General features: G+C 47.4%; 1 protein-coding gene across 1 annotated transcript in view; it reads left to right on the plus strand.

Annotated features, from left to right (window-relative positions):
* Nucleotides 1-13,087: 13,087 nt before the first annotated feature.
* LOC119098068 (centrosomal protein of 104 kDa) overlaps nt 13,088-14,384 on the plus strand; it is a 39,233-nt gene continuing 37,936 nt past the window's right edge. The window contains exon 1 of the mRNA XM_037220996.1: nt 13,088-13,149. The gene's annotated coding sequence lies outside the window, so the exon portion shown is untranslated. The remainder of the gene's footprint in view (nt 13,150-14,384) is intronic.

Consider the following 14,384-nt stretch of genomic DNA (forward strand, 5'->3'; position numbering starts at 1 on the left):
GGCGTTCCGCGGGTCACCAGCGGCCGAACTGTGACGCGCGATGTCAGAGCCGGCTCGGGTTCAACCGCCACCGCGCCTGTCAGCAGTGCCACACAGCCGTAACAGCGTCACACAGCCGTAACAGCGAGCCCAGTGGGCCGGACAGATGACCAAGACTGATGAACAAACGTGCACATTCAGCCACGAGACCAGCTCGGAAGTTAACCCCGACTGCTTCAGCTGTCTGACCGGATCGCCAAATGCAGTCTCTACTGGGCCAGGGTGGGCCGATCTGGCACACGGCAGCTGGACAGAGAGGGCCTTCTTGGCGCAGGTGACCTTGTCGAGGCAAACAAAGATAGGTTTAAGGTTATTCAGCGCAGTGCATGTGCACGGCATATCACTATGTTAGTCATGAAACAAGTGACATCGACGTTATAAAATGGAATGTCTCACACATTCAGAATTTGCTCTTCTTAAACTTTCGCCATTTCCCATGATTGCATGCAAAGTCCAAACAAGTTTAGAATAGTCAAACTCTGGAAGCTAGAGGCTATACATCTTGTGTTCTGCCATTTTAAGCTTTGCATGCAATCAGCGGAGGTGCCTGAACATTTCATCTTTTGAGACATTATAAACGTTTTCAAACCGCAAAGTCGGTAAGGCCCTTGTTTCATTACAAGCAGAAAAATATAATGTTGCTGTCCTGTCTGGCAGCTACACCGGTGGCAAACCGATCCACTAAAGTCCCTCTTTATGTGTGTCGTGTTTAGCGCGTAGTCACGGAGTATTGTATAGCATGCGCCGTACAGCTCAGACTACCCCTACAGACCAGTGTACAAACCGGAAGAAGAAATAATAACGGTGATTGGATAAGCAGCTTAGAAAAATAATCAAACCGGTTCCAACACTTTCCGAATCTCCCCGCATTCACATATGAGGGCCCTATGACACGGTATGTAAGAAAGTTGACGAATGTGGATCAGTTTGGGCTGTGGGGATGAAATCTGAGTAGAAGGCAGAGCGTGATCTGCACACACGTCCACATGACAGTGTTGCTATTTTAGTCATGCTGGCCAAATTGGTGTGAAGTTAGTCTAACAAGTTCAGTATTCTTAACATAGCATTCTTTGACACAAAGCAGGATCGTTATATGACATACTACTTGATATTTCATATGACACCAGCCAGGATCGTATTTCCCTATGCATTTGGGAGCTCAAGCCTCTCCCCTACAACGCTGAGAAAAACGTGGGTCAAATCAGAGGAAAACCTTTTTTTTTGTATTTTGCAAGGATTTTGAGCCATTTTTTCCTCTTAAGCAGTTTTCAAAGGTTTTAACATTTTTCCCTTTTAAAATCGCTTGGGGCAGATCAGAGGCTAAGTATAATTGGCCAAATCTACCCTAAATCTTGATTTATCCCCGGATTTCGGCCACTTTGATTTGTGTTTATAGGGCCAAAATCAAAATTCAACAACAAAAAATTTGTTTGTTCCAAAAGCGTAGTTATGCTGCTGAATTACTTTGCACTCAAAGACAATGTGATAGTGATACTGATAATGTTGGCAGCGATGAGTTCAAGTATCTAATAGACACCAGCGATTCAGACACCGCTGCATTTCATTAACCCAGTATTCTCTAATTTGCTCCTATGCATTGGGGGGCGCAATGGCGTTGAGAGGGCTCAAGTCAGCATCGGGGAGGGGCTCAGGTTCCCCAAAGTTACACAAAATAATATCCCTGCTCATCCCTCGCCTTCTCCCATGCAACTTAAATTTAACCAACCGTCATCCATTTATGGCAAATCGTCAAAGTATTCTTAGACTTACGTATACTTGATGAAGCGCATACATCGTGCGTGTGTTCTGGCACAAACGAAGACCGAAACATGCAGGCTACTCGATACAACAAAACGTTGACTACAGTCACACATTTGTTCCAGACAACTAAGGCTTTATTACTGGTGAGCTCAGTGGGTCAGATCACCAGGTCAAATGGAATGCGCTGAGCGCGAATGCCTGCGATGAGACGCGCAGCTGGAGGGTTCTGCCGTGCCTCGATTACAGGTTGTGGCCTGCCTATTCAAAAGCGCGCGGTGTGCACCCTCCGCATCGCGTCAGCCACGAACCAGTCTCACCTGCGGACGGCTGCAGCAGACCGGTGAAGGTCAGCAGCAGGGCGGGCCAGGTGAGACACATCGGAGGGCAGCGGGACCTCATCGCCAGCTGGCGCCGGACACGCCACCTGCTGGGCACGTTCGCTGTCTTTGAAACGCATCCATGATTCTAAAGATGTAATCATGGATCTCGTCTGACATATGTATGGCGTCCAGCGAGTGTGACTTGATGACAAGAACAATGTCAAGTTTTCAACGCAGGTGACTGGCTCCGCTTCCCGCGCCGTGCACTAAAATCAATATTTTGGGGGGATCCAATACCTTGCATACCCATCGGGCAATGCCAGTATGGTGTTAGAACACTGGCTCTTGTATTTCTCGCTTGCTTCAACATCGTTCATCAAAATCAATCGATCGTCGTGCGTCTTTGTAGCCTCTACCAGGTGGCCATTCTGGCTATGCGTTAAATCTATCAGACGTACTCACACGCATATGCACACGCAAACACATGCATCTTGACAATAAAACACTAAAGCACATGACATAAGCCATAGAACACTAAAGCACTGTTCACGTTCGTGTGCTGGAGTGATCGCCGAGCTCGCCGCGTACAGGCACTCGAGCCCGCCGACTCCCGCAACTCTGCAGGAAGCCTGTAAAAACACTAGGAATCCACCCCAGAATAGAGACCGGCACTGAAGACTCATTCCATAACATCCCTGCCTGGTAGCTCGGCTCATTCATTGCGCCGAGTACGTAACCCGGAACTCAGATAAATTTTCTCCAGTTTGCAGAGCTTTGGCTCAGTGGCGCGAACGATGAAACGCTATGGTTTGGCTCAGTGGTGCGAGCGATGAAACGCTATGGTTTGGCCCAGTGGTGCGAGCGATGAAACGCTATGGTTTGGCTCAGTGGTGCGAGCGATGGAACGCTACGGATGGGTGTCGGCAGGGAGTTTCCGAGCACAGCGTCTTGTCAGCGGCGATCCCGAGCGCTGACAAACTTGGAGCACCGCCAACGCCAAACAGGCCATCAATCTAGATAAAATGATATCGCAACAGCACGGAATGCAAGCAAGTAGGCTGATCAACGTCTAGATCACAGCAATGCAACGATTGCTGTGGCCTGTTGTGGCCTGTAGACACATTTTTGTTTGAACTGTGAGTACCATATGTCAAGTTGGTACGAAATAATCAAAGTAGTAGGACACAGAAAGCGACATTTTCCTTTTGCCGCCACTTTCGCCTGTTTACTGAACACAGAGCTCCGGCTGCAGTTATGTTTTCCAAACCACCCAAAATGCGATAGATAGATGCAGATTGCAAACACCTTTGACCCCTACGCAAAATCTTAAGCACCCGTAACCCATGCAGCTACCGCTTTTGTCCACGCAAACCCGAATTAGGAAACCATAACGACAATAAAGGAATGACGAAATGGGTGTCAAGGGTATGGGTTTATGGCTGTTATGAACCTCCCATGTCTGTTACCTCCAGCCCAATCATGAAAAAAGGTAAACTTCTTTCCCCTCTGAAGCAGGGTACATACAGTAGACATGGCGTGGCATATGCTACTCGAGGCATGCATGGTGTGCCTCAGACGCAGGCCTGTGCGTGTGGAGCATACCTATGTGCCGACCCGTGATGCCAGCCAAATACTGCTTCCCAGCGTTCCCTCTAAAAAAAACAGTTGTTACGCCAGCCAAATATGTACATTGACTGTACTTGTATGCGTGATGTACGCTTCGATGATTGTGGTCATAGCTTTCCCTGCTTTGAAATCGAGCGTGGATGAGAACCTGCGTGATAACAAAGGCACGAGCCTGAGCCAAACAATTCAGAGACATTTTGCGCTGCCACAAGTACGAACAGTGGGGATTTCCAGCCTTTTCCCGACATTAGATTAAGTTAGGTTTTTATATAATTGATAACCCATCTTTGAATCCCATTCATTCATTTGTTCAGGCCACGGACTGGCATCATTTGCTAGGTGCGCTTGAGTGCCGTGTTTGGATCACCGCCCGGGCTTGAGTGCCGTGTTTGGATCACCGCCCGGATGGGCTTGAGTGCCGTGTTTGGATCACCGCCCGGGCTTGAGTGCCGTGTTTGGATCACCGCCCGGGCTTGAGTGCCGTGTTTGGATCACCGCCCGGATGGGCTTGAGTGCCGTGTTTGGATCACCGCCCGGGCTTGAGTGCCGTGTTTGGATCACCGCCCGGAGTAGATGAAGCTGCAGATTGCGTAGTCCACAGATTGGAACGGGTTGGATGAAACGTTTTCACCGATCATGGATAAGGACTAGGACGGATGTACAAATTTGCCAGCATGAACGGACGGAACGAACTGAAAATCAATAAAACTGGCATTATATATAAATGGCCGGTTGACGAATGCTCGGTGGACACATAAACTGAATGAACATCTTAAAATTAATACATGACTTAAACTCTTGTACCGAGCCAAGCATACCTTGGTCATTTAAGTCTTCCGCATATTCAATTAACAGCCTTCTGAAGAACAGACAGCACTGACATCTTTGCACCGAGTAGCAGTACATAGGAAGTATTTCGGAAAACCTTAGTTTTTTTCCTGTAAAGGCAACTAAAATTACTTATGATCAACTAACTTATCTTAACAGGACATACCTAGCATTCGCCCTGACCTTGTCAGCAGTCCAATTTGACCTGAGTGATATTGCAATTCAGTATGAGGAGAACCTGGTCTTGGTTGGTAAAAATCACAAAGCGAAGCCTGGGATCATAAGCTCTTGTATGAGTAAAATTCGAAATACTCCGCGGGATCAGTGTGATTTCTGTTTACCTAACCTGCTGATCATATTTGTAGGTGGTAAGTGTTACGACGTGACCAAGTTAAGGATGTTGTTTGAACTGGCCAGCTTTTCAGATATTTACCTCAACAGATTGTTGTATCTTCACAGACAAACTGCTGTCGTCTTATCCAAACTCCACCCCCGCCTACAACCAAGTCAAGAATGAATAACTCGTACTCCACAACCAGGGATTTAGGGCAAATCTGTCACCTGGTGCGTTTAGCTGCTTGACATGATTCACTGCATATGTCCTGCAAAAATTCAGGCAGTCGGCGCTCTGTTATTTAGCTACCTGTACATTTCAGCCAAAGCCGTACACGACAGAAGATGGAATAAGGCGCCAACAATGCAACTGCTGACATGAACTTCTCTTGTAGTGATTTAGAAACGCAAGCATATTTCAGCCATGTACAGAAACTTAGCTCAGTGAACGTGTGAGTGGTCTTGCCACCCCAACACCCTGAGGTCATGCCTCAAGCGAGAATTTGGTAAGCCGGGGGGCAGCTTGCGCAATCACTGGGGGCTTCGACAGCCGACCAATATGTACACGAAAAGTCAAAGGGGCAGAAGTGACAGACGCCATGCCCCCAACTCGCATCTTACGTTTTGGAAACATTGAGAGATGCAAGGAGGCATACATTGTTAGCAGAGACGCTCAGTTGCATGACACAGTGCTGCAGCGTCTGACAAAGTTATAACGATACCTTTTTCAGCGTGCTGACCACAGCAACATGAAAACTGTTCAACATCATGCAGATTCATGTTCATGCAAATGCAGCAACATCAAACAACATTGAAATGTCTCCATTTTAAGTTATGCAGCCTGGTAACCCGCGGCTAGACATATACAAACATGTCTGAATTTACTTTCGGTGTGGGCAAGCACACGAATGTGAATTTGCCAGCATCTGGCATTCCAGCAGTCAGATTCCAAAACGCCGTCACTGGCTTATTTTTCACAGGGCGCAGCTCCCAACCCAGCGGGCAGCCATGTCCGTGGATTACAATGTTCATTTGGGCAGTAATATAGGAGCCCTGTTAGACATGAGTCCCTGTTACCAGAGAATATAATATATAATAATATAATATGTCAGAATATAATATGTAAGACAACAATATAATACTTTTGTATTTTAGTTGTCTTTGGTGGAGTGCCCCCGTGTTGATAATCCCAGTTGAGGTGTTTTCACCAATCGGTGTGTTGATAATCCCAGTTGAGGTGTTTTCACCAATCGGTGTGTTGATAATCCCAGTTGAGTTGTTTTCACCAATCGGTGTGTTGATAATCCCAGTTGAGGTGTTTTCACCAATCGGTGTGTGCAAGAACGGGAACAAACATGTTGTACCATGCATGAAGCAAGATGATCGTTTTACTCCCTCAAGAGGCATACCAAATGGACGTCTTACCCACTGCTCGTTTGAAGTGTGTATAAGCCGTGTATTATTTGGTGCCACACTGTAGAAATCGTATCACGGCTGATCTAAATGCTTCCGAGACATTTGTGTGCTATGTGCAGCTGGGCTGCACCTTACTAAAAGCTGTGTAATGTGAGGTAATGTGCCAATCATTAAGATTATCCAAGGTGTTGTTTACAGCTGATATTCATGCAAAATTTGATTCCCAACAGACGACAAGCCGGATTAATTATGCTTGCCATCACGCGTCGGTGTCGGCTGATTGTACAACACACAAACATGATTTGAACACGCGTGCCATCTTGGATGTACACATTTTAGAAGCCTAAAATGCGGAAGCGGATAAACATTGATTTATGTAATCAAATTTTCTGGTAAGCTGGACTGGAGCAGATTGGTTTTAGATAACTGTAATAGCGGATAGTCGGACAGACCGGGTCTAGCCTTGTCGGACGACATTGAACCAGATCATACGCATTCGATTCACGAGGAGCTCTACAGAGAAACACGACCACATGCGGTGCCTGTGGCATCTGTTGGCCGCTGAGGAGTAGCCAGCCCGGGATCTACGGGCTAAGTCTACGGACGGCACCAAGCTATAATATTCGAAAACAAAATGTTGCAACATTTAAAACAACAGGATACTGCTTTTAAGATCACGTTATTTGGAAACGACGCAGCATGTGCGACGCAGCACGTAATCGACTTACCAAGCTCTTTTTGCTAGGGGCATCTTTTAGCGGGGTAGCGGGCGACACTCGATTTGCAAGTGCATAGGAAAATGCCTTCTATCTAAGCACCTTGATTTCCTACGACCAGATTTGGCCTGACAAGATACACATAACCGTTCATTAAAGAAACCGTTCAAACGCGCCATTTCTCCGAAGGCACTATTGATGCTTGGCCTCAAGCCCAAGCGAGCCGCCTTCTCTTATTACGTTCCGAAGGAGTGCTGCCGGACTTCTTTTCTAACTTCTGGGTGGCGAGCTCGTGGGCCACCACGGCGTCACCCTAGCCATCGGCCCGTCATCTGGCCTCGTTTTTTTGTTCTTAGTCCTAATCAGCTTGTGTACGACTCCGGTGCAAATGGCTCTGCAGTAGTCTATACATTCCTGAGCCTTTCTCCGCTTCCATTTGTATTGTAAAAGTTCGGGCTTGGCACTAAAACGTTTCCTTTCAGTTTCCAGACGGACCTATTAAGGATGCCTTTTGTGTGCTGGAGTGCGCCATTAGTTATTGGGTGAGATTCCTGGAAATGATTGTCAGGCACAGCTTAAGTCTGCAATAAAGCTGCACAAAGGGAAAGGAACATCAATATCTGAGGCTCGATGGCATTAAGAAAGGACTTAAGACCCAGGTGTGGCATCACTTTCAGTACTTCTGATGACACTAGAGGAAAACACAACGAGAACGAATAAACTTAATTGCTCACAAGGCACTGAGAAACAGAAGGCACCCTTGAATTCATGTTATTAGGTTGAATAAACTCGTATAAGGCAATGCTTTATCACATCTTTCGGGTTTACAGCATATCATAAACTGGAGGCACTTTATTGTCATCGTCCCAGTTCAATCGCTTGCATTAAAAACGCGAATTTCAAAGCTGGCGTGCCGTTGTTGGTTAACGTAAGTCACGATCAAACAGGTAGGGTCATGGCACCGTCTCTAAAATCATGCTCTGAAACAGCTTTGGCATAGCCTGCTAGCAAACTAATCGGTAAATTCAGTTCCGCTTTCAAATTATGAGCAGCTTTGGTGGTGTGAATCACAAATCATCAGGGAATCAATAACTGGGCACAATAATAACCATCCGTTGTGCTACTCAGAGAGCAATAATACGTGAGCTGTAAGCCTGAAATGAGCTGTTTTAAGGATACTTCAGCCATTGCTCCATGTAACTGAGGAACGTCTTCACCTCTTGGGTTGTCGACGCTGTGAGGTCGTATGCTGCAAACAACCTTCAACGTACCAGGAGGTGCCGATCAAAAGCAAGCATCTAGAAATCATTAAAACTATTTGGAAGCATTCAAATGTATACGTCGTACGCACCCATGATGCATTCACTTCAATGCTTCCTGAATTCCTCCTTTCAACCAGTTCCTCCTGGGATATTGAAGGTTGCGTATTGCCTATCAAAATGGGAACCTAGCCAGGCCAATGATCAGCATTTGAACATGAAAACATGACAAGTTTGCATCCAAACATTATTAACCTAATCAGAGTTTTTTATTATGCCCAATTCACCAAGTTAACTGAAGCAGACCGAACCGCAACATGTTCTGCTTGACCAAAATAGCCCTTCTAATCTCTGCGTTGCACACAAAACAACTAAAACCTATCTTAAAGACAATATTGCCTTGTTTGACTTGTTATTTACAGAGCAGTTCTGCTCTGTGATAATGACTACGGATGCGTGTCAAAGAAGAGCTACCAGTATTGACACAGGCCACAGCCATCAGAGTCTGTATGTAGACTTTAGACTGCAGAGCTGGCTGATCACATCGGCTGGGAGATCATCACATGCCCCTGGATTCAGCCGTCACTATAACGGCGCCGGGCATGATTGACCCCGCGGACGTGCCTCACCGTCACCGTCAGAGATGAGTCTGCGCGCCGCAGGGTCTCCCTTCTCACTGCCTTCAGTGATCTACTGCACTTCTTGGGTCCACTGCGGCCGTGGGTAGATCGCGCGACGCCTCTCCGTCGGTCGTTCCGGGTGGCACCGGCCGCACGCGCCCCGCCGGCCGGCCCGGGCTCGCCGGCTGCCGAGCATGCTCTGCGGCGGCGGGTGACGCGCGCCGCCAGCCGTCCGCGCCTCCGGATGAGCCCGGCCGAGCTGCGGCGCCGCCTCCGGTCGCCGCCTGTCAGCCGCAGCCGCGCCATACACGTCACCCGCAGGGCTGCTGAGAGAGAGAGAGGGGAAGGGAGAGGGCATAGGGAAACAAAGAGGGTAGGGGAGGGAGAGAGGAAAAGAGAGGAAGGGAGGACGGGCGAGAGAAAAATCGGGACAGAGATAGTGAGAGAGAAAGAGAGGGAGAGGGTGAGTGAGAGAGATAGAGAGGGAGAGAGAGAGGGTAGGGAGAGAGAGAGGAAGAGAGCTGCCCGGTGCAGGGAGGGTCGATCGCTTGCCACCGGATCCTGCCTGGAGCTGAGTGCATCGCATCGTAGCCTGCCTCTACCAAGCCGAGGATGCATTCATCAAATGCCGACACGTATGCCGATCGTGGGAACGAAGCGCGGTGCCCATCTGTCGTTCTCCTGAGAGCGCCACCGTCATCTGTCGTTCTCCTGAGAGCGCCACCGTCATCTGTCGTTCTCCTGAGAGCGCCACTGTCATCTGTCGTTCTTCTGAGAGCGCCACCGTCATCTGCTCCAATGTGCGTCCCTGCCATCTCACAAAAATACAGTTCACGCGGCAGTCCACGGCGCAAGCTTTGTAACTCTAAGCCCATTTCGAGATTACCGGTAATGTACGGATGGTTGTCAGATGAAATTCTGACCGTATGTGTAGGAGAGACACGTGATAATCAACGTCCGAAGGTGTGGTGGGTGTAGCTGTTATCTAACTGGCATCATCGTACACAATTAGGATGTCTACGCATTTGATGTTGAATGATCGGCCATTTTCCAGCTCAGGCGACCAAAGTTACTATCATATGCCATTTTAAACCCGGGTCATATTCTAACATTTTTTATTTCCTTCTTTGATTGAATACACAAACAATGTTATGGCGCACTGCATTTTCTTCGCAGTCCAGATGCAAAGTAAATGATCAATTGCCACCATATTGTATGGCCATATTACACTCGTGTTACTATCAAATAGCTGATGCTTGGTTCCAAGATAGCCGATTTGGTTAGTATGCAAGTTGTACAGGAAAGATTGTCTGCCACTGAAAAAAAATAAAGCGGATCAGTTCACCGGGAATTCATTAATGTCTTCCTCCAAGTTTGCCCCTACCCTTATGTAACGTTCATCCTGCCAGTCTCTAGTTTTAAAATGGGACCTTTAGCACGGTGATTATTTATGAACGCGTGCAGAGCATGCTGACAGGCATTTCCATCAAGCGTGCTCGTTACTACCGTCAGAGCTGTTGAAACTCGTCGTTTAACTTCAAGTAAAACGGTGGTCACTATCGCAGGTGATTATTTTTTCATTTGTTTGTGGCTACTTTTATGCCGCCGGCGCTTCCGTCACGAATATAATGGCTTGTTTGCCAAGGAATGCGACCCGAAACTAAAGGTGAAAACAATCCTATCACTGTCCACATTGGTAACCTGCTTGGCAGGGACGTTTTCTGAGTAATAGAAATTGCTGTGATGCGGAAGGCGGTCTCTCACTATCCACCTGCCAAGTGTTATGGCTTTCGTACTACACATAGTGTTGTTGGGTCCAACTGATCCGCACTGGCGTTGGAACTAAGATACTTAGCAAAGCGCAGCTCCCGGCATGACGTGGCACCATCCTGCCACTTCAAGTGTGACGTAGCCCCGTCCTCCTGCTACAAAAGCGTCTGAAACAGCCAGGCGACAACAGCTAAAACAGCTTTCTTGATGCAAGCAAGAAAGACAATGAGCTCCCGGTTCTCTAGCTTTGTGATCTCTTATGCTGACAGAGCTGCCTGTTCGGAATTCTTATAACTCTGTGGAACTCTAGAGATAATCCCATATGACGTATGCTTCGTGCTTTGGAGCTACATGGGGTTACAAGAACGGTCATGGCTTGTCCGAAACACAAAATATACCTATATGCTTGTATAAGACCTATACAGGTCCATAATGAGACCTATAGTAGGATATACCTATAGACCTATTTAAGAGAGGTTAAGGTCAGGGGTGCGGAGTATATTGCCCTCATCTTTGGATTTTCCCTCCAGCTTTTGGAGCTGAGTTGCAATCACAAGTTGCATGCTATGGAAGCATGATGTTGAAAGCTTAAGCATGTCATGGAAGAAAGGTGTTATTGCATGACCTAGGTTCGCCTTATATCATCTTCTTGTCGAACTACATGACCGCATTTGACCTTTACGTAATTGCACATACCTTGCTGCCCTCCCCTTATTGAAACGCATGGGTGGAATGTCTCGTACATGTAAGATATGCACTGCAGAGTTCGATAGGCTGACCGATAACTTCGGCGATTTTAATTCCCGTCTTGGACTTTGGATCAGCTAGATTACCCCTTGAATAGCTTTTCTTCTCAAAATTGGTTTCATATACCCGACAGCGCATGAAAATCTGTTTTATTCATGTTGGCCCTTCTGTGTTCAGGTGACTTGCCTGCGGCTGTATCCTGACCTTTGACCTTGGGTGATCTTGCGATATTTTTCAGTGACCACTAGTCATGTGTAGCACCTCGGGGTCACTTGGATCATTTTTAAGCACTTACTGGAATGTTGTGCTTGCTCATATTGCGGAGATATACAAAACCTAATATAATCTCGCTCGAAATGTGTACACTGCTGTCTATTTTATGTTCTCCTGACCTGACCTGAGCATAGCATATTTAGAGACACATCACACGTACTGGTCAGTTGTCTCCGAAGGTCAGTAACAAAAAGGTATCTTGGAAATACAATCCATAGTTCTGGTATGGGCTTGAGATGGTCGCTTAACTTGCAACATATTTGATATCTGTAGTGATGTATCTGAAAAGTTATGTATGTACTATGATCTTTATGTACGTCTATTTAACAAAACTCAAATTTCGGGAGTTGTTTGAGACTCACCTCATCATTCGCCTTTTCCAGAATCTCTGGCCGCAAATTGACCCGACCAAGCTCAGTGAGATTTCCTTGTTCAATCATCCTGGTATCTGCGAGTTATGTGCCATATCAAACCGCCACCCTTTCCTTTTACCTTTACCTATCCGTCACCAACCCATTGGCGTTCTTTTCCAGCAACTAAGTTGCAAATTATGGTAATGTTTCAGGAAATATTGGGTTCAAATTTGTTTTTTTGTTTTGCCAATTCCAAATGTTGTTTTAATGGTGCTAACCAGGGCTAGAAGCACAACCAGTATCATTGAATGCGATTTATTAAATGATCTATCCGGCGTTCGCAAACGTATTACCCATCTTCTACACATACTCATATTACCCAGTGTTACCCATTCTGTATGGATGTTCGTCGGTGTACAAAACGCGTTAAATCCTCCATTTGACACTAAATCAAAAAATCAAAATTTGGTCAGAGCTTCATGAATCTGACTTGACACATTTCAGAGTCATTCCAGAAAGGACACTGAACGGGGCGGTTTGACACATCACCTCCATCCCTTACCCCCACCAGCACGTTACAAGTGAGCTGGCAATGGTTTGGAACATAGCGAAGCTGGCGAGAAGTCTTTTGTTCCTTGGTCACTGCAGTGACTGGCTTTTGCCAAACTCCCATAACTGCCATATTCTACGCAAACTCACACTTACACTCAAAAACGCGACATTAGTTCTTACCACGGGCAACAAGTCAGGAAATCAGGAAATGAAACTTGCGGTGATCTGAGTTGCCGCTCACAGGTCAGTTCCACCCTTCCACATCATTTCACTTACTCTACCCGTCAGTCCTTGGCTTGTCGGTGGCAGGGGGAGGGGCTCGGGCCTGCCGGGTGGAGGGGTGGGGGCGGGGGGGGGGGGGGTGCGGGCCGCCGATGGGGGGCGGCACCGGTCGGGCGCTCAGGCCGTCACAGACGGCAGTGCGGCGCCGACCCGGCCGTCCGACGTCGGCCCCCGCGGCGTGCTGAGTCCACCCGCCGCGGCGCGCCGGCCGGCCGCCTGGACCACGTCCGGCAGCCGCTAGCGGCCACCGCAAGGTGAGACGCGCACGGAGCGCCGAAGGAGCGTCCTTGCTTCGCCAGAAAGGGTGACGGGGGCTCGGCTGTAAATCTGAGGACGAACTTTTGGGTGCAAAGAAATGTCCGCATTCAGTTGGGAGAAAACGGAATGAATTAATGTATGTCAACCCATAGTGCCATATGTACCTTCAGGTTCAAGAATCTTCAGACTATAGGCCAAACTTTTTCAAGCTTTAGAGAAAGAAGGTCTCCATTTCCATGTCTACTTTTCAAGTTCAGCGCTTCCTCCATGCTAAGTCGCCTGGTTGTGCCGGTGATATTGCGTAGCCGAGAGAGAATCGAGAAAGAGATAGCCGTACACTTGATTGGGTCCAACGATATTTTGATTCGTTATCTTACATGCATCGCCGTGGGCACGATGCTTAACTCACCAAATTTATTTCATTTCAACCTCATAAAGTTGGATTGTTCTCCACTTTCCAGAGGCGCCGAAGTGAGAGTTGCTTGCCTTGACGAGAGTAGCTTCGCAGTAATGCTGTCCGGAATTCTGGAGTATTGTGCTGTGGAGAGGTATACTGTACCGGAGTGCTCTCATCTTGAGCGCTACAGTCTGGCAGCATGGGGATGTAAGTGCACGCTGTTGCAACGGACGGTACGGATGTACTTACCTGCCCGGTGCACAAACCACAGCATCTCAGACGGTAGACTGGACAATCGGCAGATGAATTAGGTGCCGTATTTCTGCTGGAAAGGTATAGCCATGAGTTATGAAAGTTTCGCAAGTGATTGATCAATGACAGCTCTCCAAGTTTACCCTGCCAGTCATAGATGTTCGTTGTCTATCGCAAAAGGGTGACTGGCGATATGCAGGGGCCCTTCTGTTGTTTATACGATTTTATCTGTGGGCGTTGGGTAGAACGCGTGTTGATTCACCCTGGCCATACCCCTGCTGATGGATTTAAAACGTCTCAGCTTTAGCGCAGAGTAAAACCTCTCCGTTCTTTTGAAGTGCTCGTCAAGCTATTCAGAACACTGTTTTTGTTTTTTTGTTATCCGTGTTATGAATATTTTGATACTGATGATCAGCTGGGATATTTGACTTCAACGTCTGCTACGTAGCGTCTACGCTGGAAATTTTTCAAACAAATTTGAATATTAGCTGCTGCTATGCTGTACAAAGCATACCCATGACCATGGAAAATTTCGTCATGGCAGCAATAATCACAGCGTCTTGGTGATCGTGAGGCATCTCT

Source organism: Pollicipes pollicipes, unplaced genomic scaffold (genome assembly GCF_011947565.3).
Source record: "Pollicipes pollicipes isolate AB1234 unplaced genomic scaffold, Ppol_2.1 Scaffold_4740;HRSCAF=5597_pilon_pilon_pilon, whole genome shotgun sequence".
NCBI lineage: Eukaryota > Metazoa > Arthropoda > Thecostraca > Pollicipedomorpha > Pollicipedidae > Pollicipes > Pollicipes pollicipes.